Here is a 23,983-nt window from a genome sequence, read left to right on the forward strand (position 1 = left end):
GAAGCAAGAAAATCCTTGCTGTCCAGCAGTTTAGGACAACAAATAAACTGGTTCATGTAATAGATATACAATTGCTGTACAGCAGACAAGCTGCTGGCCTGAATTGAAATTCCTTAGAGCATTAGCTAAATAGAACACCTAACCAGAAAGTGAGAATAACATTACTTTTTTTTCCGCCTAACAGAGATGATTACAGCAGGAATGGTCACTTGCAGTCCTATCACTTTGGTTTGTGTATTGGGTTTGCATTGACAAGGTTTTAGTTGCAGAGGGGCTACAGAGGTGGCTTCCCTGAGAAGCTCCTGGAAGCTTTGCCCATGCTAATGACAGACAGCTCCAAGAGGGACCAGCTGTTGGCCAAGGTCAAGCCCATCAGCAAGAGAGGTAGCACCTCTGGGATAACAAATTGTAGAAGGACGACAAATTTACTGCACAGTAACTGCAGCCAGAGAAAGAAGAGTGAGAATATGTGACACCAAGGCCAGTGAAGAAGGAGTGAGAAGGGATGCTCTGGGAAGAGATTCCCCAGCAGCCCCTGGTGAAGACTATGGTGAAGAAGGCTGTCATCCTGCAGCTTATGGAGGCTCATGGTGAAGCAGATATCCACCTGCAGCCCATGAAGGATCCCATGCCAGAGCAAAAGAGTGCCTTTGAGGGAGGCTGTAAACAATGGGAAGCCTGTGCTGGAACAGGCTCCTGGCAGGACCTGTGGCCCCGAGGAGAGAGGAGCTCATACTGGAGTAGGTTACTGGCAGGGCTTATGACCTTGTGGGGCACCCACTTTGGAAGTTCCTACAAGACTGCATCCCATGGGAGGAATCCATGCTAGGGCATTTCTGCTGGCTGCAGTTGGAAGGAATTCATTGAAGAAATTAATGAAAGACTGCCTCCCATGGAAGGGACGCCACGCTGGAGCCAGAGAGAGTGTGAGGAATCCTCCCCCTGAAGTGGAAAGAGCAGCAGTGACAACATGAGATGAACAGCTCACAGCCTCTATTGCCTGGCCCCCTGTGCTGCTGTGGAAGAAGGAGGGAGAGAGTTCTGGAGTGAAATTATGCTCAGGAAGAAGGGGAGTAGTGAAAGGGTTCTAAGATTTGGGTTTATTTCTTATCACACTACTTTGATTTGATTGGCAATTATTAAACCCATTTCTCCAAGTCAAGCCTGTTTTGCCCATGACAGTAGCTGGTGAGTGATCTCTCCCAGTCCTTATGTCAACCCACAAGCCTTTGTTATACTTTGCCCTGTCCAGCTGAGAAGGGCAGTGATAGGGCCTTGGTGGGCATCTGGCATCCCATCAGGGTCAACCTACTGCAGTTCATTAAACTCTCACTTTTGAGTGGTACAATCATGTTCCCCACAGCACCTTTGAAATCACACCTGCAGTCACTCATCTCTGTGGTTTCACAAATTCTACTGGTTTTTGAATAGTTTTGCAAAGAAACTCAAATGAAAGCTTTTTTTTCTTTTTTTTTTCTTTTTTTTTTGGTTTGTTTGTTTTATTTTGTTTCATTTTATTTTGTTTTGTTTCTATTCTCTGATAACCTAATAGCAGCTCCAAACTGCACTTGGAGGAGTAACTTCAAAGAGCAACTTCCTTGCCTGGCCTAGCAGGATACTCATGAAGTAACAAGCAGTACTATAACATCGAGATAGTTAGTGGTGAAATGTGGACCAAGTGAGGCACAGTATTTTTCTAATTAAAATGATTATAGCTGGAAGAACAAATGAATGCTGGATTATGTCTACTTATAGTCAGACAGGATGCTCTGTAAGAAGTGGTACACCAGCTTTTACTCTGATATGAAGCCCAAACATTGCACAAAATCTGTACATGTCAGCTCAGCATCAAGCCCCATGCAGCTGACTCCGGAAAAAGAACAGAGGAAACAGGGCATCCAGGAGCTTGGTGAAGTCTGCAAAATATGCTTTAATTAGATCTGGATAGGAAACTACCATTTGTGTAGCTCTGGGAAAAATTTTCCTATAGTGTGCTAGTACCAGCCCAGCTCTGTGCTACCCAGCTGCCTGTGCACTGATCAAAAACCAAACATATGAAAAATGACTAAGGCTGGCACAAGTGTTGATGGAGTACAATGCTTTTTATAATATATATCAGACATTAAGAAAGTTTGACTTCCCTACCTCAACAACACCCCTCAATGCATAGAAAAAAGACAAACTTCCACCTGGTGTTTTAGATTAAATTATGAGAAACTCTTTGCCATTACTAACAGTGATAGTTAAGACCATGGCTAGGATGCATTGAATAAGAAAAATGAAGACTGTTGCACTCTTGCTGCTTATGTCAGTTGTGATCCACTGAAACAGAAAACTCTTCAGTTGTAACTGCAGGAAGATGCCAACATTAAGAAAGCACAAGCAAGTTGTTTTTTTTTAATTATTACTATTTTAATCTTATTAATACTCAATGAAAGGCAGGCCTCATTGTCAACAACTGCATAAAGATTGAAAATGTTCATAGGGAGTCTGTGAACTTCATTTTAGTCATAGAGTTTTCTCAAGGCTAATGATAATTAAAATTTTGACAAATATATTCACATGCATGTATGGTAAGCAATTCGCTAATGAACAAATATTTCACTTAATCAATGCTAAAATGCATGCAATAAAATTTAATTTTCAAATTTAGTGGTATATCAATTAAAAAAAAGGAAGCCAGGTAGGATTAAAAATCAAAGAAATCAAAATAGGTTTTTTTTCTTCAACCAAGATAATTCTTAACAGATTGTCAATACAGCTTGAAATTTCTTTACAGAGTTCCAAGAAGGTTTTAAGATACATATTAATAAAAGATCAGATCCAAAGGCTAGTGATGAATTCTGATACCCTTTCAGTGACATGGTAGAAGCAGAAATTTGATTTAGATCAAGCCTGTTGGAAATTTTTATCACCTGAACATCAAAGCCTGGACTGAAAACAGTATCTCTGTTTTAGCCGCAATCCTCTAGAATAAGCAAAGCAAATTCTAAATCCAAATGTAAAAGGACCAACTGATGGAGACTTTATGAAAAAAGAGGGATCAGAAAGCTGATCTAGGAAGGAGCTGAATGAAATCCCAGTTTTCAAAACATCAGGTTTGCCAGTTTTCAAAATATGAGGTTTCCTCTTCTATTTAAATATATCTTCCAAAACAGTCAAAATGAAGTGAGGTTGTAGCTGGGACAAGATTAGTTAAAAAAATCCCAAGCCACACTTGACGAGAAGTTTGGAAAATTTGTTCATCTCAACCTCTTAAAAGGAAAAAAGTTCATTTTACTCCCTTTCCAAAATCCAAGACCCTAAATTTGAATATGTTCCTAATAACACAATAAGGAACAAAATATTAATTTGGCTGAAGATGTTTATTCTAAAGTGTCAATTTTTCTCACTCAGACTTTGTTCTGCTATTTAGTTTACTCAGAAATGCAGTTTGGCAAAATACAATAGGTGAACTCCTTCCATTCGCAGCATCTTATATGGTGCTTATGATTTACATGAGATCCTAATACTCTTCAGCACTTTGATTTTAGACCATTGTATTTATTCAGCTCTGGCACTCAGGGCAAGTTGAATTAAACTATTTAGAAGGCCCCCAGAGCTATACAACAGGCAAGTGGAGAGTAACCAAATGAGTTAATTTACCCCATTTCTTCATCTCATCCCCATTCCAGACTTCAGAATCAACAAAAGTGACTAGCAGCTCCAATAGATCTACTTCCCATGGCAGAAGGGCTTAGCTGAAGACACAAAAACAGATTAGGGTTCCCTCCCAGATCTCCTGTTGTAACCACAGGGTGGACTCCCAAAATTTCTGTTGCTCTGTTATCAATTTTCCTCAGAATAAATCTACATTAAGAAACCATAAATGCTACCTGTAAATGGACAATGCAATTTTTGTTATTAATATGCAATTTCCTATCAAGGTCAGACCATATAGCCCGTGACTATTTCAGACCCTCATTGGAACAGTTCTACAAGATTATTTAGACACTTTAAAGTTTTATTAGTTTATTAGCACAACTTAACCACTTCAAGGACTTTTGAAAAAAACAAATCTTAAGCAGCCAGTATTCCAGCTATGTAAAATAAAGCTTATATGCATTCCCTTATAAAGATTTTGGGCTCGTATGAACCAATCATAAATATTTTGGGAACTGGTAGGTAAGAACTCTCCTAATATGCTTACAGTCCCATTGTATGCTCTTCTTTACACTAGGAGAAAAGAAATAAGTCCATTTCCAGAATAATTCTTCAAGACTGCAGAAACTATAAAAAGTTGCCTTTAAATGTAAAAGAAACAAAATTACTAATTTACCCTTGAAAAGACTGATAATTACTAAAGGAAAACTACCAGTATGCCTTGGCTCTTCTGGCTTGCTCATATTTTTTAGTATTCTGCACCTCCTCTGCATGTGAGATTTGCCACAAGAGTGACACAAGCCAGAGAAGAAAGTGAAGCTGAAAGAAACTAACAATCTTATTAATTTATTTACGTATTTATTTATTTATTTAGAACCTTTTTTCTCATTAAACAATCACGTCAGAAACCAAAGAGCATCACTAAATTGATGGACAATAAGTGACTTCCTGGATTGAACTAGGAATTTGATTGAATAATCAAATTCTAAAGCCTAATGGAAATAATAAACCTTATTCAGTCTAACCTTTCAAAAACAAAAAAAATCCTACAACCTACTTAGAGTTTTTATTGGATACTTTTTTACATCATCATGGCTAATGAGATGGCAAGCATGCATGAATAATTACTTTTACTTACTGTTTCTATTAGAGATGGGTTATAATTCTTTCAGTCAGAAATAAAAATTCTTCCCTGATCAGTAACATTCAATTAGCTTTTTATTTTTATTCAAAGAAATTAGCACATTTAAATTGAGCTTCAAACAGGAAGAATAAATATCTGCAATAAAATTAATTTTTCCCCCCGTCTTCTTTATATAACACTTTAAGTTCTTTTTGAAGTGTGTAATGGTTATGCTGGAAAAATTTTCACCTTAGCACACACCAAAAAAATCACAAAATCTCCACTATTCTTGGAAGTGTAACTGATTTTTTTCAGGCTTCAGCTGGCAAACAATTTCAGTTTTTCTGTGATAACAGTTATACTACCAGCAAGTCCAAAACTTAGTGTTGAAGTTCAGAAGTCTCAGTACGCTTTTTAACGATTTTTAAGAGGAACACATTGCACTGACATTGAATAAGCTAAATCTCAGTTTGGAGTAAATATTAGTGGACAAGTATCTGAATTTTTACATTAAGTGACTAATAGGTCCTATTTTGTTGAGTTTGATGCCTTTAAATCTGCACTTCAATCCCTGTAGTGATGGAAGCCTCCTTTTTTCTTCTATAGCTATCCTGTAGCTTGCATACAAAGGGCTCACTAAATCTTCTGTGGTGACTTTTTGTTTGTCAAAAAATTGAAGCTTCCCAAAGGCTGTCACTGACACAGCTGTAAACCAGAAAAGCACTAAGAAAAAAATTAACACGCACATTTTCCATAATATTGTAGTATGTAGTATTTTGTTGAGAAAAAAAGGGATGTAATCTTATGGTCTTCCAATATTTAAAAGAGGTTTATGTCAATGATGATGAAAGACTTTTTACCGTGGCCTGTGTTGACGAGACAACTGGCAGTGGTTTTAAGCTGAAGGAGTGTAGATATAGATTGGATATAGGGAAGACATTTTTAGTTATGAGGGTGACAAGACTGGAACAGGTTGCCTAGCGAACCTGTGGGCATGTACAATTCTTTCTTCTGTATTTTTGCTTTTGTATAAACATTTGACTGTTTTTTTTTTTTAATCAATTAACTGTCACTAAAATCATTATTCTGAAACTAGAGATCTGCTCCTTGGACTGAAAATGGAACCACAATTCTCCAATTTTATTTTTTATACATAATAAAATTTACTCTTGGGCACATCACTTCAGTGAAATTCTAGAATAAAGAGGATAATGTCATCCCGTCTTCAGGCAGAATATCTTGCAGAGGCTTTCAGGTATTCTACAGATGACAGGGCCTTCTACAGAAATGGACAATTGAAATGAACCTCCTCTGTAAACTTCTATGTTCTATAATTATTTGTACCAAGGCCCTCTATGGTTAAGTGCTAGAGTTGCAGTTCAGACTGCCTGTTGCATTCCCCTGGCACCACAGAAATTTTTTCAAATGCGACATAATTGTTATCTCCCAATTTATGGATTTGACACTTTATAATAGATGTGCATCTGTTTCTTTGCTTTCTCTCACTACTTCAAAACTGCCTATAAATTCTTTTAAAGTCTCCTCAAAACTCTCTCTTGTTGTGCTGCTTGCACAAAACAAACATTAATTAGGTACTGCTGAGATCACGGCCCAGCGGATTGATCAGTACTGCTGCAGTCTTGCACTCCCCTGGCATGTCTGTTTCCAGCTGCTGTCTCATATTAAACATACATTGTAAACACCCCGGGAAAGAGAGTTCTTATTCTTTTTTCATATACCACCTAGTGTAAGAGAGCCTTGAACCATGGCCAAGGTCTAATGACAGTGCAAATAGCAATATATTACATGGAAAAGGCATAAAAAAGTATCACCAAGCAGAACATTTCTGAAGCAGGTAATTATTTTGGCCATATTTTTAAAGACCACAATCTGGTTAGACCAGATATCTCTTCTTCCCAACATGACATTTTCTGTTAAAAATATTAGCTCCTAATAGTTATTACTGAATATTTACGTCTGCAGAATTATGTCTACAGAATTAGTTTTCCCAAAGCATGCTGCTCTATCATTCCAATTACAATGGAAGAATAAAACTAGAATTGCAGCTGTCTGACAGTGGAAATAATTACAGAAGGATTTCATGCTTCCGCTACTTGAAGATAACCGTAGACTGGGACCATGTCACCACCCCGAATTCAAAACAGTATTTAGGTAGCCATGGTGACCACGAGGAACTGCTAGAAAAAAACAGTCACCACCAGAAATCACATGCCCAAGTCCACGTCATTGATGCTAACTCTGACATAGGTCAGCTTATGGTATGTGTCATAATGATGAGTGGTACCAAGTCAAGAACCACGTGTTTATATATCCCCAAATATACATCTGTGAGGCAATACTGATCTTTAGGAGATCCACATCATCTTTGTCATTTGAAAATGCTTTTTAGCTAGGAGATAAGACCTAGTTATATCCTAAAAGAAAGGTTTAGCCTTGGGAGTAAAACAGATTTTGGTAAGAGAAGTTTGAAGGATGACAGAAGCTAAATGATGTGAAAAAAGTTAGTTTAGTTATCCCGGGACTAATGACAGCATAAGGCACTGCTTGGAAGAGAAGATTAAGGGCATGATCAAAAATATGATCACCTAGACTTTTTCATTAAATTTGATAAAGATGGTTGAGTATAGTATAGGATATAATCAACAAAGAAAAAAATTACAGACTATTGGACCTTATTCTGTGAAAGTGTCTGATGTTAAAAATTTAAAAATGTCTTTATTTTCACATGAAGAAAATTTAACAGGACATCACAGAAAAGACTTAAATAAATCAAGAAATATCTGGAGCTACTGAAGTCTAGTGTGTAGGGAGGACTGAACAACAGGCAGGGACAGTGTGGCAATGTGCCACTGCCTCAGTCACTGCTGCTTCTGAGACCTTCTTACTCTTCCTACTCCCATCTAGCAGGATAAAGCAGAAAGCGAGTCAGAAGGAAAATTTTGGAATTTAAAGGCAGTAATATGTTCTAATATTTCTACAACCACTCCTAATTTTTGAATGTTTGTTCCTTTTTAACATTCAGTAAAATAGTCTTCAGAAGTTGTCTGCCTTCATTTTAATATGTGGCATAGATAAGGATATGCTGTTCCTATAGCTCATTAAAAAATGTCTTCTAGGAATATTTTTTTTCCAGGGGAAGATCAGTCTGTGGAGATTAACATCCCTCTCACCAGAGAGTCTTATTAGTGAAGTATGAAAATAAACCAGATTTCTGCATCACAATGAGAGCTGTGAGCTACAACACAGAACATCTTTTTCAAACCATTTTTTTTCACGTGATCTTTATTCTCACTGACTTGCCAACCACACAAAAGCTTACACAATGAATATAAATCATATCCATGAGGAATTCCTCTCTTTCCTAAAGGCTGGGAGCAGACACATACATGTTGTTTTATTCTTCAAACAATGTGATGAATATTTTATGAGGTATGATGCTCAGCTACTTCCATGAAAGAGACTCCAAAGGAAGGCTGAGTCTCTGCCCTCCCATTTCCTATCTCCTAGTTCACCTCCCACTCTTCAAAATTAACTTTCACATATATGAGAAGTAGAACAGACTATGGTCATCCCCCAGGAAATCTGTGACTTGTATGGCAGTAACTTGTACTGTGTAACCTCCATTTGACTCGTGCTACTTAAAAAACTACTCACGCACTCCTAATCTGTTCTGTCTTTGGGGAGGCCAAGGAAGGTGATGGTTAACGTTGTCCCAGAACAGAGATGATTAATGCCAAAGGACTGAGAACTTGGGCAGGTAAAGTTTCAGATCACTGCTGACAAAGCTCATGCGATACATTACACAACAGATTGGAACAATTACCTGCTTGAAGTTCCTTGAAGTATTGGGTTTTTTTTCCTCCCAGCCTAGTTTTGACTCACAGAAAACTACAGAAGTTCATAAAACATGGATATTTCAGACTTGATTCTTCCCTACTAAGCAACTCATGCATGATTTATGTCTGTATATAACAGACGTAAGAGAACAAGACTGAACTGATTGCATTTCATACCTGCTTTTATCTGGATATAAAGGACTGCATAAATAGCAAAATGTGAAGCATCAGGCTCATTTTCTTAAATGAGTAGCAGAAGAATCTTTTTTCTGATGCTCAGTCCATACTGTCAGAGGGGAAGTCTAATAATCACTTCACTGAGAGAAGATCCCATTTTTCACTGATCATTGTGGGAATTTTTGTGTTTGTAGAAAGTAAAATAAAGACAAGGAAGACAACAAATACATATCCTTTCAGTCCTGACAATGAAACCAATGATATTCCTAGTATAAAACATGGTTCCTGGTTCAGTCTCTTTTTTTTTTTTTTTTTTTTTTACAGATACTCTGTTGCTAGTGAGCTTAATGAAATAAATGCTGAAGTCATGGAAAGAGACTTTCAACTCGGAAGTGACAGGTTTTGGCTATGTGAGTGGAAATTAGGAATGTTAATTACAATTCACAGGCTCAAAATCTTAGATACTTGCAGCCCCAGAACATCTTTAATAATAAATGATGCAACAGTCTGGGTTAGAAGGTCAGAAAATAGATGGGGTGGAAAGTTTAAGTGAGCACAACTTAAACTAGCTAGCATTATAAAGCAAGCTATTTTAGCTCAGGTCACTGCCAAGACTTCACATGCATTCCTGAGATCCAGGTGACATAGTAAAGACAGTCCCTTTAGATGTCTCTATCACTCCTTCTCATCTTTCTCGTTTTATGATTATTAATTAAGATATATTTTAGCACATCCTAAATCTAAACCAGGATGAGTTTTCTGAGCTAGAGAAAGCTCAGAGATTTAGTCTCAAAGGTACTTGTCAAATTTCAAGCAAGAAGAACATTCAAAAGATAAGGTTTGAGGTAGGAAAATGAGCATTTCTTGTTCCCATCTGTTGTACAGTGCTGCTATATCAGACTTCTGAACACCTTGCTGATGAAATCAATAGGAATCCTTTTTACTCTCTTAAAAATGACTGAGAAGCTAAATTCACACTCTTCCCTTTTCTCACTCTTCAGCGACTCAAAATACAGCGACACTTAAAGCTACTTACACTTTTTAAAAAATTGATTCAAGAAAAACCATCCAGCCTTCAATTCTATGCCTCTGACAGAGAACAAGGTGGAGAGGAAGCACGAGGGAAAAAAAGACCAGATTAAGAGTGACTGGAGACACTAAAAACACTTTTTAGTCTGATTTCTGATTCTTGATTCATCCCTGTCAACCAGAAATCATTTAGCATAGGATTAGGAGAAATTAGTTGGAGTTTCTATTTTTCCATCAAAAGTTATAAAGAATTTTTTCTGGGATGAGATAGTAAATATTTTCAAAATAAATATATAACTTAGTAATCCAATTATCACTCCTTCTAATGTTTTGAATGCTGTATTGTGGCATATGTTTTGCTGTAGAAGTTCAGTTTCAGTGGGCTGAGCTATTAGACATGAAACTTATACCTATTTATATTCTAAAAGGTATAAGGTTTGTTTCTTGTTTTCGATCTGCTCATTTTTCTTTTTTTAAAGCAGTAACTCATGTTTAAAGGCAAAGAAAATCTAGAAAGAAATTCTAGACAATAAATAAGGAGACAGCATCTCTGTGGACTGGAGAAAAGACAAAGCAATACATGGAATATTTTTACCTAATAAAATGCATTAAAATAAATCAAGTAAATGTGCACTTTAATCTTAGAAATTAGTGCTGTGAAGTCTTCAGAAGGTTCTGTTACCTATACTCTGAAAGTGTCCTATTAGATTAGCGAATAGTACATCCAGGTCCACTGTTCTCCCTCTGGAAGTGGTTGTAGAAAGAATAAGCAAGGAATGGATACTATATGCAGCTGTGTTCTCCTTGCATCCATAGGTAGTGGATTAGTACCTCCCTTCCTGCTCCCTTCCAGCTATTTAAACATTTGCTGAGACCAAATAGCTTAATTCTTTCAAATAATATTTCAGCAATGTTTGGTGTTGCAAAACAGAGACTTTGACTTAAAACTGTTTTCTGGGGGAGAGGTGTGTGATTTGTTCTTAATTTGATGTTAATCATTTCTTACTGTCATCTGTTTAGTGCCTTATGCAAAACAGAAAAAGGTAGATAGAAGAAGAACATGGTGCTATGTCTGATATTAAGTATATGCTTATTTAACAAACCAGAGAAAATTATTATGACATTCTGGGTGTTTTGTTTTTTTGGGTTTTTTTGCAAGAGTTCCTACAAGCTATTCTACTCTTTTTAATTACTCATAAGGGAGACAAAATATTGGCCTAAAATAATGATAGGCTGGAATATATATGTAAATACACACGCGCGCACACTCACACACATATATGAAATCATGTTCTAAGGGTTTATTAAAAGCCAAAATGAAAGGGGGCAGGTTTAGATTTCACATTAGGAGGAAGTTCCATGCTGTGAGGGTGGTGAGGTGCTGGAACAGGTTGCCCACTGAAGTTGTGGATGCTCCATTCCTGCAGATGTTCAAGGCCAGGTTGGATGGAGCTCTGAGCAATCTGGTCTAGTGAAAGATGTCCCTGCCCATGACAAGGGGCTTGGAATAAGATGATCTTTAGGTCCCTTCCAACCCAAGCCATATTATAATTCTATGAATATGTTTGAATTCTTTTTACCTGTTACAGAAAAATTGAAAATATAATGTCAACTACAGTCTGTCTTTTTATCCAAAATAATTAGAAGCTCAAATCGAACTATATTTATTTCCACAATAGCACATCTTCCTTCTCAAACTTTTCCATTTTCTTGGATCTCTTTTTGTGATAAAATACTAGTAAATAAAGCCAGAGATACCAGCATTTCTACCTTTAAAAACAGTTAAATTTGGTTTAGGAAATCTTGATAGCTGCATCATACAAATGCAGTAGAGGAACTGTAAAGAAGAAGACAATATCATGGGTTATCTGCAAGACTCTCTCTCAGAGTGAAATTTTCTATGAGTCTTTCAATCACCTTTCTAAGTAAAATGGAAAACTGAAATGTAAATGCAACCATTCAGCAAACATTTCACTATGAGAAGAAACAAACAAACAACAAACCAAACACCTATACAAAACCCATGGCCTGACCCTCACTCCCAAAATAGTAAATGCTTCCAAATGCAATATCAAGCCAATATCAAGTTACTATCAAATTAATATGGAGTTAATGGAAAGGGGCCTGCTAATGCTCTCTATGCTTCTGGGATAACAGTCCCCAGAACAGCAATAAAACCTTTGCAGTTACTTTTTGGAATGTTTTTGTAAATATTGGCTCTCTCTTTGGGTAAGATTCAGCTGGTTTAAAACCACTGTGGTTCCTCAGGCCACACAGTGAAAATCAGCTGTGCATAAGGACAGGTGGCAGCTGGACTGGTTAAACCTGGATGTTGCCAGTGACTTCTCTGTTCTGGGACCAGCAGCTGCTGTAAGCCCATGAGGAAGTGTAGGCAGACCAAAGATCTTTTAGGAAATGAGAATTCAAAGGCATAGATGGCTTTATTGCCAGGTAATGATATGGGGAGCTTTTAACCTCCAGATAACGGCATGAAATTGCCTGAGGTCAGCAATGACTGAAAATTGTGACAATTAGATGTCTGCTTTGTGGCCTATAGGAAATGAATTGGTGGCCTCATTCCAGTTCTCTATCATAAAACAATTACAGCTAATGCTGATAGACATCTTTGATTGCAACCATGGCTGAGAGGCCAAGGTTGAATGAGCCTTGAAAATAAACTGCCCTTCAACCCAGAAAAGTCAATCCTCTGAGCCACTAGACTCTGATGCACACTAGACTGAGAAAAATGCACCTCTTTTTGCTCACTCTACAGATAGAAACTTTGTCTTTCCTACTAAATGTCAGTGCCTTCACTGCCTCTACTTAAGATGAAATAGAAAAGGCAAGTCCTCTGGGAAGGTTTAGGAAGATTTATTACATATCACTCTTTACAGGTGGCACTCCAGAAGCATGCAAGATTTCAGATAGTGTTCTACTGTCATGCTAAATGCTGTACGGGTGCTGTGCCCAACAGTCCACTCTCCAAATTGCCTGCCATCAAAACAAACCTGACAGATATGGGAGCCAAGAAGCACCATTACCAGTGTTTGACAGACAGGGCATGAGGCTCAGTGAGACAATGTAATAAATCTAAGATCACACAGCTAATGTGTGGCAGAGAATAGAGTCAAAACAGAGGATTGGGTCACAGCTATAAAAGTGAGTTAAAGCCACTTCGTTCTGGGTCACACCTTGCTTGTGGCAAAACAGTAGTGAAACTATGCATGAGTGTCCACGTGCTTGATGTCATTTTAGCACTACTGATGTTCAATGGAGATGAGGAAGGTTTTGAGACCATTGGAGGCAAGAAAAAGAATCAATTCCTGCCCTTGCTTAAAGTATCCGTGACTGGCTTAATGCTATTCCATATCAGAAGATTTTACTTAAGCAGCTGTTCTTGAATCTTATGAAAGATTTCATGTGCTGGGAGACAACCCAAAACTCCTGTTCCCAACTGTTTATTTCACAGTAGAAAGGTCAGTTTGCACTGACTATGTAAAATCTGGGTAGTGGTAAACACATACATTGATTAGCATTTGAAAATGTCACGTTATTAATAATAACAAAAAAGAAAAAAAAAGAGTTAGAGTGATCCTACACAATGCATGGTTAAAATGTGCTTCTCCTGAAGTAGTGGGGCTTGAGAAAGAACAGAGTAGATGTCTATAGAAGTAATGACTCCATGTTGGCAGCTATTCTTAACTGGACAGGATTAGCCTTCTCACCCTCTTCTGCCTCCAGTTATAGAGCATGGGCTGTGTCTGCTTGTCTTAGACACTGCAGTACAGCTTCAGCTCTAAGAAAATCTGTGCAGCAGCAAAAATTCACAACATTGCTTTTCCAGTGGACTGAAGCATTTCAAGTATTACTCTTGAAATGACCTGAGGTAAACAAAGAAAGATCAAAGAAACCTAGAAGAAATTATGCCTATGTTGAGATGAAGCATAATAAGCAACCTCAAGCTGGAATTTACACAATCCCTCTGCTTTTTTCCTCTAAAGACAAGAAATGTCGTTCACTGGTCTTATATTTCGTGAGGTTAAAACCCATGCATTTCTTTATCAGTTGTCCCACTTTACAAAATGAAAAGACTTAAAGAATCATAGAATCATTTAAAATCATAGAATGTTTTTGTTTGGAAGGTATCTTAAAGACTGCATCATTCCAACCACTCCACAGTGAGCAGGATGCCACCCACTAGATCACGTTCCTCGGAGCCCCCGTCCAAACTGGTCTTCAATCCTTTCAGAGATAGGACATCCACAATTTCTTTGGACAATCTGTTCCAGTGCCTCACCACAGCTCTCACAGCTCTCTTAGCCTGTCTCTGCAAGAGAGGTGCTCCAGCCCCTTGATCATCTTTGTGGCCCTCCTCTGGGACAACTCTAACAGGTCTAGGTATTTCCTGGGCTGAGGACCCCAGAGCTGAAAACAGTACTCTAGGTGAGTCTCAGGAGGGCAGATTAAAGTGGAAGAATCCCTTCCCTTGATCTGCTGGTCACACTCCTTTTAATGCAGCCTATGATACAACTAGCTTTCTGAGCAGCAAGTGCATGTTGCCAGCTCATGTCCAGCTTTTCATTCACTGGAACCTCCAAGTCCTTCTCTGTAGGGTTGCTCTCAGTAAGTTCACCTCCCAGTCTGCTCATGCCTAGGATTGCCCCAACTGGTTTATAGCATATTGCACTTGGATTTGTTTAACTTCACGAGTTTCCCATGGACCTACTTCTCAAGCTTGTCCAGGTTCCCCTGTATGACATCCCTTCCTTCTGTTGTGTCAACTGCACCACTCATCTCTATGTCATCTGCAAACTTGCTGAGCATGCACTAAATCCCACTGCCTATGTCATTGATGAAAATACTGAAAAGCACTGGCTCCAAGACAGAGCCTTGAGGGACAGCACTTGTCACCTGCCTTCCACCTGGATTAGAGCCATTAACCACAACTCTCTGTCTGTGTCCATCAATCCAATTTCTTATCCATTGAACACTGCACCCTTCAAATCCATATCTCTCCAATTTGGAGATAAGGATGGTGTGTGGAAGCATGTAAAGGCCTTATGGAAATCTAAGTAGATGACATATTAAGGTTTAGATTGGAAAATAACTTAAAGATTGAGTCCAGCTGTTAATCCAGCAGTGCCGAGAAACCAGGGTTCATTTTTTTAAACATTTATAACTAAGAAATACTAAGTCCAGTGATTTTCTTTTCTCTGAATGGATATTTATTATTTATTATTATTATTTATATATTTATTTTCATTTAAGGAGTTAATGACTTCTGTACCCTGTATTACTAAGATGCCTGAAAGCTTCTAAATGTATTATCTCCAGTTTGAAAGAATTTGTCATCCTCTTTCGAAATGCAGATCAACTGGTATTTTACATAAAATTATAAAAATTATATAATATGTATCCTACCAATATTTCTGTGACAGACTGAAATGTTAATGTTCAATGACTCAAACAATGAGCCATTTGCACACATAGCAGGGTGCTTTGCTGGGGCCAGGTTGACACACACCCCCCCACACACACAGCTGAAGGAGAGGAGGGTTTTGGGTGCGTGGTGACAAAACCTCTGATCCACATAGGAGAGAGGGGGTGAGCACTCACCACCAGAGGCTGATAAGAAGCAGACCCTGCAGACACGGGACAGTGCTTTTCATCCTGCCAGTGTCCTCCCTTACACAATTGTCTCAGTTGCAAAACTCCCCTCCAGGAGAGACACTGGGACATCCACATGTAGATGTGAAGGTATTCATGCCTTCTGATGGGGTATAACTGGCTCAACTATGCTGCCATGAGAGGCAGCTCTCAGGTTTTAGTAGGTGTCATAAACCATCAAGGACCCCCAAAGCACCCCAAGACTCATTGCTGGAGCCTTCCACCAGAGGACTGTGCATGATGCACAGTGTTGCAAGACACAGGGTAAAGCTCCACCCCCTACAAAGGGGAGGTACCTAGGTGTTCCCACATAAACCTGAACTTATATTAACCCAGTGAATTCTGTGTTTTTTGGGCTTCCCCCACCCCTGATGGATCAAGACTGTGACAATCACTTCAACCTTTCTACTTTCATTCTTTCTCTCTCTTTCTTTCTTTTCCTTATACATTATCTTAATTTATTAATTCCTTATACATTATGCTTTTATACTGCTATATTTCTATAGATATTAGCAAAAATGTTTACATATCTCCTTTCCATTGCAGCCAAATTGGTCAAAAATAAGTCCTACATATATATATGTATTTATAAACGCTGATTATTCAGTGTAGTTTCACTCTACTCTGCCACAGGGGATTATCACGACCCCTCACCTTCAGGGGTGGGTTGTAAAGAGATTCAGAAAAGGAATTTCTTATTCTCTCATGTTCTTAGTGAATTAAAAAGTTGTCACCTGTGCTGTTTTCTTCTTTCTTCCTAATGTTTTCAGTTTTCAAGGATGACTATGATCTGTGTTACATTACAACTCAGTAAAGTTTTCATTCTATTTAAGTGTCAATATTTTGGTGGCTGGGGAGCTGCTGGGGAAGCCTCTGTGAGCAGAATGTGGGCTCACGTGCCGAACACTGCCTGTTCCAGCAGACTGAAAAGTGGACCCATCTTTGGTCACTGCTGAGGCCATCAGTCATAATGTTGGTGTTGCCTCTGCGATAACTTACCTAAGAAAGGGCAAAAGAAAAATTCTGTACACATGATGTGACAGAGAGGAGTGAGAAAATGTGAAACAGCCCTTTAGATACCAAGGTCGGAAAAAGAGTGGGAGGAGGAGACACTCCAGATGCTGGAGAAGAAATTCCCTGACAGCCCCTGGAGAAGACCATGGTGATGCAGGTTGTTCGGTGGAGTAGATATCCACCTTCAGCCTGTGGAGACCCCATGCCATAGCAAGGGTATGCCTTAAGGAGCCTATGATCCTGTAGAAAGATTGTGCTGGAACAGGTTCCTGGCAGGAGCTGCAGCCTCTAGAGAGGAGTCCATACAGGAGTAGGGCTTTGGGAAGAAATTGTGGTTGGTGGGGGAACCTTTCTGGAGCAGTCCATTTCTGGAGGACTATACTCTGTGGAGAGGATTCACAGAGGACTGGGACTGTATCCTGTTTTGAAGCTGGGGAACAATGTGAAGAGTGCACCACTTGGAGAGGAGGTAGAAGATTTGGGCACAGAGGAGTGAAGTTGAGCCTGGGAAGATGGTGGGTGTGGTGGTGTGGTGGATGGAGAGAGGGGGATGAGGGCTTTAATTTCGTCTTTATTTCTGCCTATTCTGTTCTATTCTATTCTATTCTATTCTATTCTATTCTATTCTATTCTATTCTATTCTATTCTATTTTAAAATGTCAATAAAAGAAACCGATCTTTCCCAAGTTGAATCTTTTTTTGTCCATGACTGTAGTTGGCAAGTGATCTCCCTGTGTTTATATCAAACTATGAGTTTTTTATTTCATTTTCCCACCCTGTCCAGTTGAGGAGGAAGAGTCAGAGAGTGCCTGGGTGAGTGTCTGTCACCCAGACAAGATCAACTCACAGAACACTCTAGATTATCTTTGGAGCAGCTTTTACCTTTGGAGAAACTCCAGAGGTGCTTCTCCCCAGTATATAAAGCAGCAGTGGAACTAACAGAGAGCAGAATACATTCCCAAATACAAAGAAAAATTCAACATGCTCATCTACTTTGCTAGAAGAAAAACTACCACAGGAAAGTCAGAATAAGAGTAATCTGATGGAATCAGTTACAATGAATCATTACTTTTTCTTTCAATTGCAAACGTGGTTCTTACTATAACACAAAGAGTTCACAGGGGAAGTCGAAGTTCGCGCCATCACTTAAATAAATCTATCTTCTGTATATGTATACATATATATAGTCTGTAGGCAGAATTTCTAAAACTGTAGTGCTGGCATTTGAATACAGTTTTCTCCATACACGAACCATGTAGAAAGATGTTCATATGAGTATATAAAATATACATATACCAAATAAAAGGCACATCTAGTTTCAGTTATGTCTTAAGTTGGTTCTACAGAAATAGAGGTGAATACCATTATCAAAATACTTCTTTGATCTCTCATTCCTTGAATATACCTCATTAAAAAGAGGATCCTATGATTCTGAACTCTATTAATACTAAATACATGCTACTGTTCATGATGAATGGCTATTTGATACGATGACTAGCATTATCTTATTGTAGTCTGCTGCTTCCAATTTAATTGCAGCAATCCATGCAGTAAAGTAATTTTCAAGGATACCAACAGTGTCAGATCCTAGCCTGAAGTTTCTAGAAACATCACTTAAATCTTATTTGAATGACTGAAATATAAATACTTGAAAAAAATATAGTTGTTCAGTGGACATCATATATAATGTCTTATGCACTAACATCTTATAGTATCTTATAGCTTTGATCTTAACTTTCACAAATAAGAGAGATATTTAATAATATTAATAACAAATACATTTCCCTGAATTCATAGGTTTTAAAAAAATTGCAATGCAATATTAAAAATTACATTATTAATATTGTTTCAGCTTTTCACAGGAAGTTATTTTCACTCATAAAACCTTCTGAATACTGAATTTGATACAAGAGATGTAAAATTTCACTTGTCAAGCTAGAGAGGATGAAGAGGACACTTTAAAGGTCATTTTATTGTATTATTATATATTAAAAGATTTCCATTCTACCTTCTGTCTTTTTGCAGGAAGAAAGGATGGATATTATTCAACAGACTTGGACAGCTCATCTGAAGCTGCTAAAATGTGTCATTTTCAATGCTAATTTAGAGAGTTCTTAAAATATATACTATTTATTTGACAGACTGTGAGATATCGTGCACATCTAGTTTAGGAGCTTCATACCTCAATGTACTCTGACTGCTAAGTATGTTTTCTTTTCCAATCTGCATTGAACTGCCCCCAACTTGAATAGCAAGCTACATCACACCAAGATAGTCCCTTGTTCACTGACATCTCTTCACAGGATGATGCTCTCACAACCTTGGATATGTGCAAGTACATGTTTCTTTACAATGCCACAACAGATCAGTCAATAAGAGGAGAAGAGCAAACTTTCATAAAACTTGAACTATAAAATCATGGAATTGTAAAGACAGAAAGTTCAAAGTGCCATTTGAATTTGACAAAATCCCCAGACAATCAGGTTATAGCCTGAACTATTGTTATATACAGAAATGTCCTTGAAAAAGACTGGACCTTTTTTTGAATGTGCCTATGGTAAGATAGCAATCTAACCCAGGTAGGATACTCTGAGAAAAAGGAGAAATAAGATGAGGCCTTTATATCAATTTTTATGTGTCCACACATTGTGTAGCAAAGGGTTGGGAACTAGAAGGAATTACTCAAACAACTTGGCACTTCTTTTGACACTGGGTTCCACTTTTTAGTTTCTTTCCTTTTTTTTTTTTTTTTTAATTTTTTTCACTTCTTTTCCATTTATCTATTTCTGTGAAGTGATGAACATTTAAAAGGGTTTACAGATTTCAAAAAAACTTGGAAAATACTAAAAGAAGGCTAAGATTCAGATCCTTGTTTGTTAATCTGATCAATGTATAATGTATACATTGTACAATTTATACTTTGTATAAAAATTTATACTTTGTATAAATTGTACCTTTAAGTGTATAATTTCCTCTTTTCGTCTGCACCTTGATTTGTGACAGGTAAGACTATATTGAAAAAGTCAGTGTTATGGAGCTTTAGCTCCTTCTCAGCAACAGGATAATTGTGTTGACACACTCACGATCACCCTAAGCCTTTCTCTGTATCTGTGTTTTCTTTGTCTCATATTTTTGTAAGATCCTCTGTAACAAAACAATTTTTGTAACTTTCCCTAGGAGGTCATTTTTTTTATTAGCAAGCATCATGGTGTTTGGTACATTTGATTTCTGTTGTCTGCCTGCTGTACTTGCTAGACAATTGTAATTTATTGATTGATGAGGTGATAAAATTATGAATAGAAGGATAAAACCTGAGGGATAGAAACTGAATAAGAGAAATAAAGTTCAGAAGAAGAGATTTTGTTTTTAATTGAAACATAAATTTGAGAAAGGATTATGAGATTTCATTTTTACAAAAGCGTATGGGAGTGAGTTTTAAGACATAAAATCTCTGTATATTGACCCATTCTGGGTGGCCCATTGTGCAAAGTTGTATTTAGGTAATCTATGGTCAGTAAAGACCCAATGGGGTTGACAGTCTAGAGTGCAAAGAAGAGAAATGAACAGTTCCATTATGCACTATTCTTAGCACCACCTAATCTTTGCTTTTTCACATTAGCAGATGAAGCTGACCAAGCTGTATGAAATTTATGCTTGTCTGACCTTCAGGGAGAAGGATCTCCTAAAAGAGCAGATAGGAGCAGGTCTGATCTCTGTGTAGCTCTTGGGAAGGCTGAGTTAGAGCTGCATCTCTTGATTTGCCTGCTGTACATGCTCAGTGCCCGTGCTGCACAACAGTCGGGGCAACCAGTGTAAAGAGACAGTCTTAATGGGCCATATTCAGAGATGACTTCTGACTTTTTTGTCCACATTGTCCCTGTCCCCTATTCCAGGGAATAGATTGAGACTGCTTTCTTATTTGGTCAAAACTTTCTTTCCTCATATTGTGGAATCCTTCCTCAGCCTTTCACTTTTCCATTTTCGTTTAAAGACTTAATGGAAGGCATTAAATTAGCTTTCTTTTCCTTTTATTCCTCCTCCCGGCCCTTTTCACACCTTCCCGTGACAGCATACTCACTTATTTCCCACTTGGGGAGCCAGAGAGCATCCCTGCCAACACAATCCCTTAGCTTACATCATAAACTATGAGATGCAGAAAAATCTGTTAAAGAATTGAAGAGGGACAGAGGAATAGAAGAGAAAAAAAAAAAGAGGAAGAAATCATCCTTCATTTTCCAGTGAGACAGTATATTAATTAAAGGTTCAGTAAAGTATGAGTCCTGTTCCCTTAGCATTCACACAGGAAAAGCAATACTTTTTTTTTTCTCAGAAGTTTATTGAATAATCTTTCCCCGATTTAACTATGTAAATAGATTTTCCCTATAAGAATTATGAAAAAAAAAATCTAGTAAAATTAATTGCCTGACCTCAAATGGAAAGGAAAAAAGATTTATAGAAATTTGTTTTCTTTCAGAAAGCATTATATAGTTTAGGAGTCACAAATCAAAAGATGTAACTAACAACATAATGAGAATTAAAAATAAAAAATATAAAGGTTTTAAGTTTCATTTTATTTGCCTTCTGATTCTTAAAACTCAATCTTTTAAGTTCCTTTGTCTGCCACTGCAAATCACAGAATGCCTTAGATAGAAATGAGCATTATCTTTTCAAATATTTACATAGTTTAGGAGTCTTTTATTCCAAGATGACAACAGACTCTAAATTAAATTAAAAAATCACACGTTGCTTAAGAAAATAATCAAAAATACCTTAATTTCAAAATATGGAAAGAATGAGGGGAGAAAAAAATCAAAAAGAAGCAAAGTTGTAGGAACAGCACTGAGACTGTTAAGTTCAAAATATACTCAGTAGATCACATGAGCAGTCAAAAACTTGATCAGTACCTGCCTGAACTCCCAGATATGCTCACTTCTTGCTTCATTTTGTGAGTAGACTACTGTAAACAGCCTTAGATTAACATGAAGTTATCAGTCTATTGCACATCCATAATGACCCTGAAGAAAGGATGTGGTGTTATCATCAGTCATGTAAAGTCTCCAGAACTAAAACACATAATTGTCCCCAGGTCTTTGCAGAAAGCACAGCATCGTCACCTGGTTTGCATATCACATTCAACTTTTTTGTGAATGGTAAATGCAAAGCTTTCATGATATGAACCTTTTGGAATGTTTTAATTTTTTTGTTAATACTCATGGAAATATTATGAGTTTGACATGTATATTAGTATTATATTTAAACTTCTGTTAGGTGGAAACTTAAAAAGGTGTATAGTATTTGTTTTAAACAGAATAAGATAGTCTGAGCTAGGCTTGGTGGAATCAGTTTATAACTTTACCATAAGAACTTAAAACCAGAATTTAAATTTCCTGACAAAGCCTTTACCTCCCATACACTAGAAATACTGCTATTAAACCAAAGTAAAACTATGGAAATCCCCCCAAAACAGTAAACCTGTAAAAAACAGTGCTTTATTTTTACTGTTTGAGGAGTTGCTTTCAGCTTCCATGAACTGAAAAGAGTGTCTTACAAAAATATCTGATCTGTTCATTAGGTGACTAGGATTGTTTATGTTCTCCCTCTAGTTCTCCAATACCTAAAAGAGCGCTGGACCTTGATGGGATACCAAGTGCATAGTGCCACTACACAGAATTTGAGAGGGAAATAAGAAGTTCTTGATTTGACAGGTAATTTTCTCACTGCTTCTTGAATTTTTTTTGTAAGTTCATAACAAAATAACAAACAACAAGCAAAACCACCCCCCCAAAAAAACCTCAACCCAACCCAAACCAAATCCAAAACAAATGAAAAACCTCAAACAAAACAAACAACCCTCACCCCCAAACAAAAACCAAACCAAACCAACCAACCAAAAAACCCCCAAACAACCCAACAACAACAACAAAACCCCATAACAAAAAAACCCCAAAAACTCTAAGGATAAAGTTTGAAGGGAAAGGTTTTGTAGAGCACAGAAAACCATGACAGATTTGGAAGCCATGACAGTTCTTAATTTAGCAAAAAGTTTTCATTGGCTAATAATTCATCTTAAGTCTTTTGAGAAAGGTTTCCTCCCACAAGCGGTTTGTAGAGCTCCTAATTTTCTGCCCATTTATTCCGTCAGCAGAGTATCATGGAAAGCTATGCAGCTGGAAACAAAGGGTATCTTTTGATGCAAACAGTGAAAAATTTGAACCCTTATTGAGATAACAAACGTAACAACGTTTTAAGTGTACTTAGTTTTTACAGTACAGACTACAAAACACTTCTACAAATGAGGGACAGCATAAAGAAAAAGCAATACTTTCTGAAAGGCAAAATAAGGATTTAATTTTCATTTACTCCTTGTGTTCCACGTACCACACAGTCCTAAAGCTTTGAACTATGATCAACAGTGTTATCATTGTCGACTTCTATTTAATAGGTAACCCTTCAATTAAATACTGCAAACAATTTCTTTCAAAAATGGATAAAAATCTGAGTCTTAAGGAGATAAATATTAGTAAAGCATAAACAATCCTGATTCAACAGTTGATTTCAACTCTGCATTAATGTCATCAGAACAAAGCTACCATGAGAAATATAGACATATGAAAAGAATATTATACCAGACTGTAGGTTTCTACAGGAAAATAATGTGAAACTAGAAACACAATCCAATATAAAATTCTATTTTTAAACACATTTCTTTTTTATCACTCTATATTAGCATTAAAATTCCCCAATTTTGTATCTCAAAGATGAGTTGCAGCACTGTCTTTGGTTTGTGAAATGTTAGTCACCTTTTTTTAGTCACTGGTCCCCTGTTTTCCCCCCCCCCCTTTTTTTTTTTTTTTACAGAATGTGATTTGGTAAAAATATTTTTTAAAAAATCTATGCCTCAAATCACTAGTTTTGAAGTCACTTGCAGCACTAAGTGGTCAATAAAACATATTTTTCCTGTTACCAGAATAATTCCATTGAAAATATTTGTTTTGAAAACAGGCAGAGCACAATGAGAGTGCAGCTGTGATATAGATATAGATGATATAGATATAGGTGACCTGCATCTATTTGAGTGTACTCTGAACCCAGAAGTCTGGAGAAATGAACGTGAAGACAGTTTTTCTGTACTTATGTCTAAGCTGAACTTTACCCATGAGAAGTTGCACAGTCCGGATGACAAGGTACAGTGTCACCAGAACATTGCTTTATTGTTTCCTCAGCCAAACTGTACATTTACAAGGTACAATTCACATTGGCATAAGACTGGAATTTGTGCATCAGTATCTACTGCTGCCCTAGACACACTCCAAGACAGTTTTGAATATTTTTGTTAAATATCACTCCTTATTCTTTACCAAGAAAAAAAATGAAAACATGAATATGATCTACCTTAATCAACCATAAGGTGATTGATACTCAATTCAGGAAATAGTCTCAATTCAGCCGTTTAGTTTTTACTAGAGCACCATGT

At 37.3% G+C, this 23,983-nt stretch overlaps 1 protein-coding gene across 2 annotated transcripts in view; it reads right to left on the minus strand.

The window, feature by feature from the left end:
• The window catches only part of LINGO2 (leucine rich repeat and Ig domain containing 2), a 162,315-nt gene that overhangs the window by 137,434 nt on the left and 898 nt on the right, over nt 1-23,983 (minus strand). The gene's annotated exons all lie outside the window — the stretch shown is intronic.

The sequence above is a fragment of the Manacus vitellinus genome, unplaced genomic scaffold (genome assembly GCF_001715985.3).
Source record: "Manacus vitellinus isolate BGI_N305 unplaced genomic scaffold, ASM171598v3 scaffold_9_pilon, whole genome shotgun sequence".
Lineage (NCBI taxonomy): Eukaryota > Metazoa > Chordata > Aves > Passeriformes > Pipridae > Manacus > Manacus vitellinus.